Raw genomic sequence first — 7,200 nt, 5'->3', positions numbered from 1 at the left:
TCGCAGCGTCAAATCTTATATTCCAGGATCAAGACATTTGTTTTAACCCATAAATAGATTTTTTGAGCTTGTAAACCTTTTTCTCTTGACCCTGTTCAATGAACCTTCTAGTTGAGACATATAAATACTTTCTTCAAGATAACCATTGAAAAAAGTTGTCTTGACATCCGTTTGCCATATTTCATAATCATAAAAAGCAGTAATGGATAAAAGTATTCTAATAGATTTAATCATGGCAACGGGAGAGAAGGTTTCTTTATAGTCTATCCCCTCTCTTTGGGTAAAATCTTTTGCCACGAGTCTAGCTTTATAGGTTTGTACCTTACAAGTTTGATCTTGTTTTCTCTTGTAAATCTATTTACAACCAATAGGTACCCCATTTGGTTGATGTACAAGATCTCAAACAGAATTGAGGTACATAGACTCCATTTTAAGGTCCATAGCTTTTATCCATCGATCTTTATCTACATCTTCCATTGCCTATTTAAAGGTCAATGGATCCTCTAAGCCATCATCAAGTATGACGAGTTGAATTTTTGTTAAACTTATATATCTGTCAGGCTATTGAACAACCTTCCCACTATGTCGAGGTATTCAGAATTCATGAGATGGATGTAATGGACGAGTTTAGTCAGCAACTTTTGTTGAAAGACCAGTTTGATCAACGACTTTTGTTGATTTATTTGTAGTTTCTCTGGATATTTCATTTAATACCAGTTTACAACGAGGTTGATGATTACTTTTTTAGGGAACCATGTTCAAAATATACACTGCAGTCTGTACTGCATATCCCCAAAAAGACTAAGGTAACTATGCATAACTCATCATTGAACGAATCATGTTTAACAAGGTTCTATTTCTCCTTTCGACTATACCGTTTTGTTGTGGTGTACCAGGTGCAGTAAGTTGGGATTGAATTCCACGTTTTACTAGATAGTTATGGAATTGTAAATCCATATACTCACCTCCCCATTTAATCGAAGTGTTTTAATCTTTTTACCTAATAACTTCTCAACATCTGCCTTATACTCTTTGAACTTTTCAAGAGTTTCGAACTTATATTAGGTAAACATAGTCATATCTTGAATAATCATTAATAAAACTGATGAAAATACTCAGACCCTCCTCAAGCTTTAATATTCATTGGACCACAAAGATATGAATGTATACGTTCTAGAAGTTCTTTGGCCCTAAGACCTTTTTCTAAAAAAAAAATCTTTTAGTCATTTTTTCCTCAAGACACGATTCACATGGCGGTGAAGAATCATTTTCTAACGGATTTAGATGTCCATTTTTTAAATCTCTCAATTTTATTGAGATTTATGTGTCCAAGCTTTAAGTGTCAAAGATAGGCGTTAGGAGAAATCTTTTGTTTCTTATGTTGAGTATCAATTGTTTCAAACATCTATATATTTAAAATAGCTTTTGTGTCAGTTAGTTTTAATACATATAAGTTATTTTCAAGTTTAGCATAACATACTTGAACACCTCTTGAACTAATGAACACTTCATTTATATCAAAAGTAATTTTGTACATATGTTCTAATAAACATGAAACAGAGATTAAGTTACTTTTCATCTTAGATACATAATACACATTTTCTAACAAAATGTGTGCTTCTCCAAAAAATAACTTGAGATCTCCCACTGCTTCAGCCGAAATGACTTCACATGTTCCCACCTTGAAAGTTATCTCGTTTTCTGTCAGCTGTCTCTAGGAACTAATTTCCTGAAAGAAAGTGTAAATATGATTAGCGACGCCTAAGTCTAGCATCTAAGTCAAATGAAAACTTTCCACTAAGCATATTTCTATTACAAATAAATCAAATTTACCTTGGTTTGCTTTTGCAGCTTTCTCTTCTACAAGATATTTTGGGCAATTTCGTTTCCAATGCCCATCAATATTGCAGTGGAAACATTTTTCTTTTGTAACTTTAGTCTTGCTCTTCTTAGCAGGAGCCTTCTTCTTTCCTTTTCCCTTTTTATTAATTTGCATACTTTTATCCTTTGAAGGACCAGACTTCTTTTCAGAAGGTTTTATACCACATATCGATCCTTTCTGAAACTTCTTTTGGGTAACAACATTTGTTTCCTCTTATTGACTTTTATTTTTCATTAATGACTAATAAGTCTGGAGTTCATTTAGGAGAATTATTAAATTATAATCAATCTTATTTATCACATGTTTGTACGAAAAGTTAGGAAACTCTTAGGAAGAGATTTCACGATCATACTAACTTGCCTGTTTTTGTCTGAGCACTATTCACTTCCATAAAATTAAAGTGGACCATCATGTCCAGGACATGTTCCCTGACAGAGGTCCCTTCCTTCATGCAAGAATTGTAAATGTATTTTATAGCATCAGGTCATACTAATGAAGATGACTGTCCAAACATCCCTTGTAACGACTTTATGATCTCTTTAGCAATGACCATGGTTTCATGCTTTTTAGTAAGCACATCATATATGCTTGCTAAAATGTAGGCTCAGGCCTTTTCAATAGCCCTGACCCATCTGTCATAGGCATCTCGAACATTTCGATTTGCATTTGAATTGGGAAGCAGAGGACATTCCTTCATTAAAACGAACCTCAGGTCATCAACAACTAGTACCGTATTTATGTTTGATTTTCAGTTTGAATAACTCTCACCATTGAACTTATCGGAAGCTAAGAGTTGAATTATCGAGTTCGACATGCTAAAACATAAAAAAATTCTATCAGAAAATTGTATATAAATCCAATTTTTAGCAAAGATAATAAAGTACTCAAATTTCTTTCTTTATTTGCAACAATACTTTAGTGAGTCAGAATAGTTACTACCAAGGGGCAGTCAAATACTCCTTCATTGAAGCAAGACTTTCTTGACTAAACACTAATTCCAGAATAACTCTTTATTCTATTAGTTATTTAATTACCGTTTTCAGTCATGAACTTACTAACACTTAGTAACTCTTGTAAGTGTGATCTTCCATTTTCAGATTTCATAGAACGGTATCAACAAACCCTCGAATTCGAAGATAATGTTGAATACGAAACTAAGAAACCCTATTCATTTTTGAAGTCTGAGTTGTTTCAAATCTTATTTTATAACCCTCTGAGGGGATCGTCGGGGAAAACGACTAGCTAATGTCGCTTACAAACGACAGCGGGTGCAACATAAGAATCTCACGGTTCAGACTAATGGAAGAAACTGTAGGATATGCTGACACATTTTCTATACCTACTTACTATGAACGCTTTCCCTATTCACCTTGTTATTGACCCATGCAAACACTTTCCGGGTTGAGTAGTCACGGTAAAAGTGACAAGAAGCCGAGCATGAATCTTACATTGTGAACTCTTAGGAACGTGAGAGCTAAGAATAATCGTATATATTATTAATCTCCCACTAAAGTGTTCTATTTTTGGGTAAATATTTACTTAGTTATATTCCAGTTAAAAAATATCCTAAATCTATGTGGTTTATCTAGGTATAACGTTTATATTTGGATTTTAACCTACGATGTCTAAGTGATAAAAACCATTTTATTACCTCACACCGCTCACGCATGCTCATAAAACTAGGTTAACAACGCTCAATTATTCGATTATAATCCCCAGGTACAAGTGTTCCGTAAACCGTTAACTTAAATACCTCAACCATTAGACTGGATTATAAACCGGTTGAGTTTGTAAACAAAGTTTTACCAGATAACGACCTACTTTAACTATTAAAACAAGTTGTTATACGTTAACGTTAAGTGAGCATGTTGCTTATCTTTGTTATAGATTTTAAATGTTTAACTTATTTTATAATACTTTATAAAATTATGGACATGCTATAACATACATCAAGCTTTCACATTTTAATATAACAATTATATTAAACACATGAAACCCTAATCATGCATACTATGTATTATAATATCTTATAACATACTTCCAATACATGATACATGCTTCCAATGGTGGGATTTTAAATCTACATGGCATACTATATGCACGTACAAGATTTAATTTAATTAAACATACATTCAAAATGCATAAATAATTAAACATAAGCTGAAATGGAATGGTTTTGGCATCCTAAACAAGCAAACAAGTTAATTATTACATTAATAATTAAAAAAAATTCCAAAAAACTTCTGGACCGCTCGACGCACCGAACCAGACCTGAATCGCTTGAACTAAATCTCCATGGCTTCAAAAAGCGCTGAACCGATCAAAACCAAGTTGAACCGGACCATTAAGGCTTGAACCGGTCAGACCAATTAAGTTGAACCACTGGTCATTTGGCGTGTGCGAAAACTGGGATGGGATGAACAACGTCACAACCCTCCATCCCAACATTGCAACGCCACGAGTTTTGTTTTTCATTTCTTGGTTGGCTGAAGAACAATGTTGCAATGCTATCTCACATAAGCTACAATTGTGTAATTATGTTGTTGAGCTTGCTTCAGATTTCCTTCAATTACAACTCTAATGACTCTAACAAATTACAGACTCTTAATCAGATATTAAGACTCATAAACAAAGAGTTAATTACAACAATTACTTGCAAATTGAGTAGAAATTTAGATGCCAAAACCATAAAAATCTATTTCAGCAATCATTTCATGCAACTCATAAGAAACACCCACCATGCTAAAATTAACGTAAATTGAGTGCTTAAAACATGTTCTGATACTAACTGATAGAGGTTAACAATCAACATGCAGAAGCAATTGAGGATCTAAACACTCTATTTACATCAATTTTAAAGGAAAAGCATGCACGTTCAAGAGAAAAACAAAAATAGGGTTTTAGCATACAACCTTTGTAGTTACCACTAAATTGCTTGAATTCTCCACGTAAATCTTCTTATTTTCTTTAGTAGCTATTGATGCTTGTTGTCATGAAATGGAAATGTGGATGCTATGCGTTGATGGAATTGCGTTGTGCACTCAAGTTTCCCCAATAGAATCCAAGTGTAAATTCCTCTGAGTTTCCTGGTAAGTCCAGGGTCGAACACAGGGACTTATGAAAACAGATTGCGTTGGTAATTTTTATGAAAGCCTTTGCAGTAACCGTGTCAATAAATAAGTTGTTGGGTTTGTTGTTTTCGTTGTTGAAAAATAAATAACAAATGCGACGAAGTTTGAAAAGAGTTGGTAAACAGAAGATGCGATGAGTATGCGATGAACAGGTTGAGAAGGGTTTGGCTAACACTTCCTAGAATGCGTTCATGCTTTACGATCATGCAACATGCATAGAATAGTAAACCACCTCTCGATGCGAATACTACGGCTTCTAATGTTAGAACGCATGCGATATATGCAACAAGTCTATAGAACCTACACATAAGCCTCTATTCTTATTTATGCGATAACAGGATAGCACATACACAAACAAGGCAACCACATAATATCATTCCCATCTCTAGGATGCATGCAATGCAAGTTGACAAACAGAGCTTATCTCTAAGTCCCTATCTCTTGTTTATGCAAGTCTATCTTGCTCTTTTGAGTCTATATTCTAACCTAGCTCTCTCAAGTCATTAGGTTATTTCTTTAGACTCTCTCTCGAGTAACTCTAAAGGGTATTTTGCACAGCATAAAACAAAACAATCGCAAGCAATAAACTTCCTAGGTCATGTTAGCTTAGTTCTTCTCAACCCATTCGATTAGTTTAGTTACTCATGCGTGCTAAGAGAGGGAACATATATAGAAATAGAACTTCCATTGTATAAATATAAAGATGAAATACACAATAACAATGAAAGTATAGAATAAAGGGCCTGGTAGCAATCTCTTGCTGCCAGGTGTTTACACTGTTTTCTACTCGTGCTCAAAAGATAATCTCGCTCTCAAGAGATTCGGCCCGCTCTCTGCTTCTTCGCCTCAAGGTTCTCTCTCGAGTTGCTCTGAGCGATCTCTGGCGTCACCACTCTTCTTTTGCTCCGCATTAAAATGAAAAGGGAAACTATGAACAGATGCGTGAACTTGTAGAACAAAAGATTGTAAAAACGGTGAACCTCTTTTCTGAAGAATGCCCTTGGTATTTATAGAGCATCCATGGTGAAAGGCGGTTTCTCTCTCATGGTTGTACAGATAGGACGACTTTAATTCCTAATTGATGCGTCAGATAATTGTCACCGAAAAGCTGAATGTACTTTGTGACTGTTATCGACTGTCAACTTAATTTGGATTCGACTGTCATCAGCTTTTTATCCCATCAAGCTTAATTGGCCTTTCACCTAGATGCGCCCACCATGTTGCGCTGACCAAGTTGCGGTGGTCCTTTTCGAGTGAATGTTTGCGAGCACGATCATCGCAAAGCCTTGCAGTGAAGTTTCGTTTGACCAATGATTTCCTATGATCGCAATTCTTGCATTGCGTCGACGCATATTCTACACAAAAATACAAAAATCAACTGTTCTAATGCGCTGAATGCATGCGACCGCAATATTATGAAATTGATGCTTAATGGACGCAAATTAACATATTTCATCAACACAGTTCAACATTGTTTAAGAACTTAGTACTATGATAACGTGTATTTCTGCCCGTTATTAGCTATCACCCAAGTCTTCTCTACTATCCTCAGCCCTTAGATTGAGTTGTGGAACTAAAATTGAGATGAATTTGGTGTGATTTATGAGTTGGAAGGAAGGGAAGAACTAGAAAAATTTTCCTTCCGATTTTTATTTGCATGAACTCGTTATTAAAGACAAAAACTCAATATATAGTGAAATATCATGTAGCCAGAACAAATAATCAAGTTTACAAGGTTCCAAATATCACTCCTCCTGTTGTAAATAATGTTAGTGAAGTCAATCAAGCATCATCCGAATCCAACACCAGCCTCAATAATGACACACTTACTCAGTGTCACACCATCCTTACCATGCTTCAGTAAAAATTAGTTGCTGTTAAGATTGAAAATGATGTTGTTTCTCACATAATAGGTACATGTTCTTCCACTATTTCTTGTGACGAATGGAATATTGACTCTGATGCATCCATACACATGTTTTCAAAAATATATATTTGCTGCTTTGAAGCCTATTGCGAGTTCGGTCCTTCTACCTAACAATATACAAATTTCGATTCACTATGTTGGCTCAGTTATTCTGTTTGAATCTATCACTCTACATCATGTGCTCTAATACCATATTAAATTTGTGAAGAACAAAGATGAGAAGAAGATAAAACTTCAGTGGTTTATTATTTTCTCATAAG

This window comes from Benincasa hispida, chromosome 3 (genome assembly GCF_009727055.1).
Source record: "Benincasa hispida cultivar B227 chromosome 3, ASM972705v1, whole genome shotgun sequence".
In the NCBI taxonomy this organism is placed as follows: domain Eukaryota; kingdom Viridiplantae; phylum Streptophyta; class Magnoliopsida; order Cucurbitales; family Cucurbitaceae; genus Benincasa; species Benincasa hispida.
The sequence above is the reverse complement of the archived record's forward strand: the minus strand, read 5'-3'. Positions refer to the sequence as shown.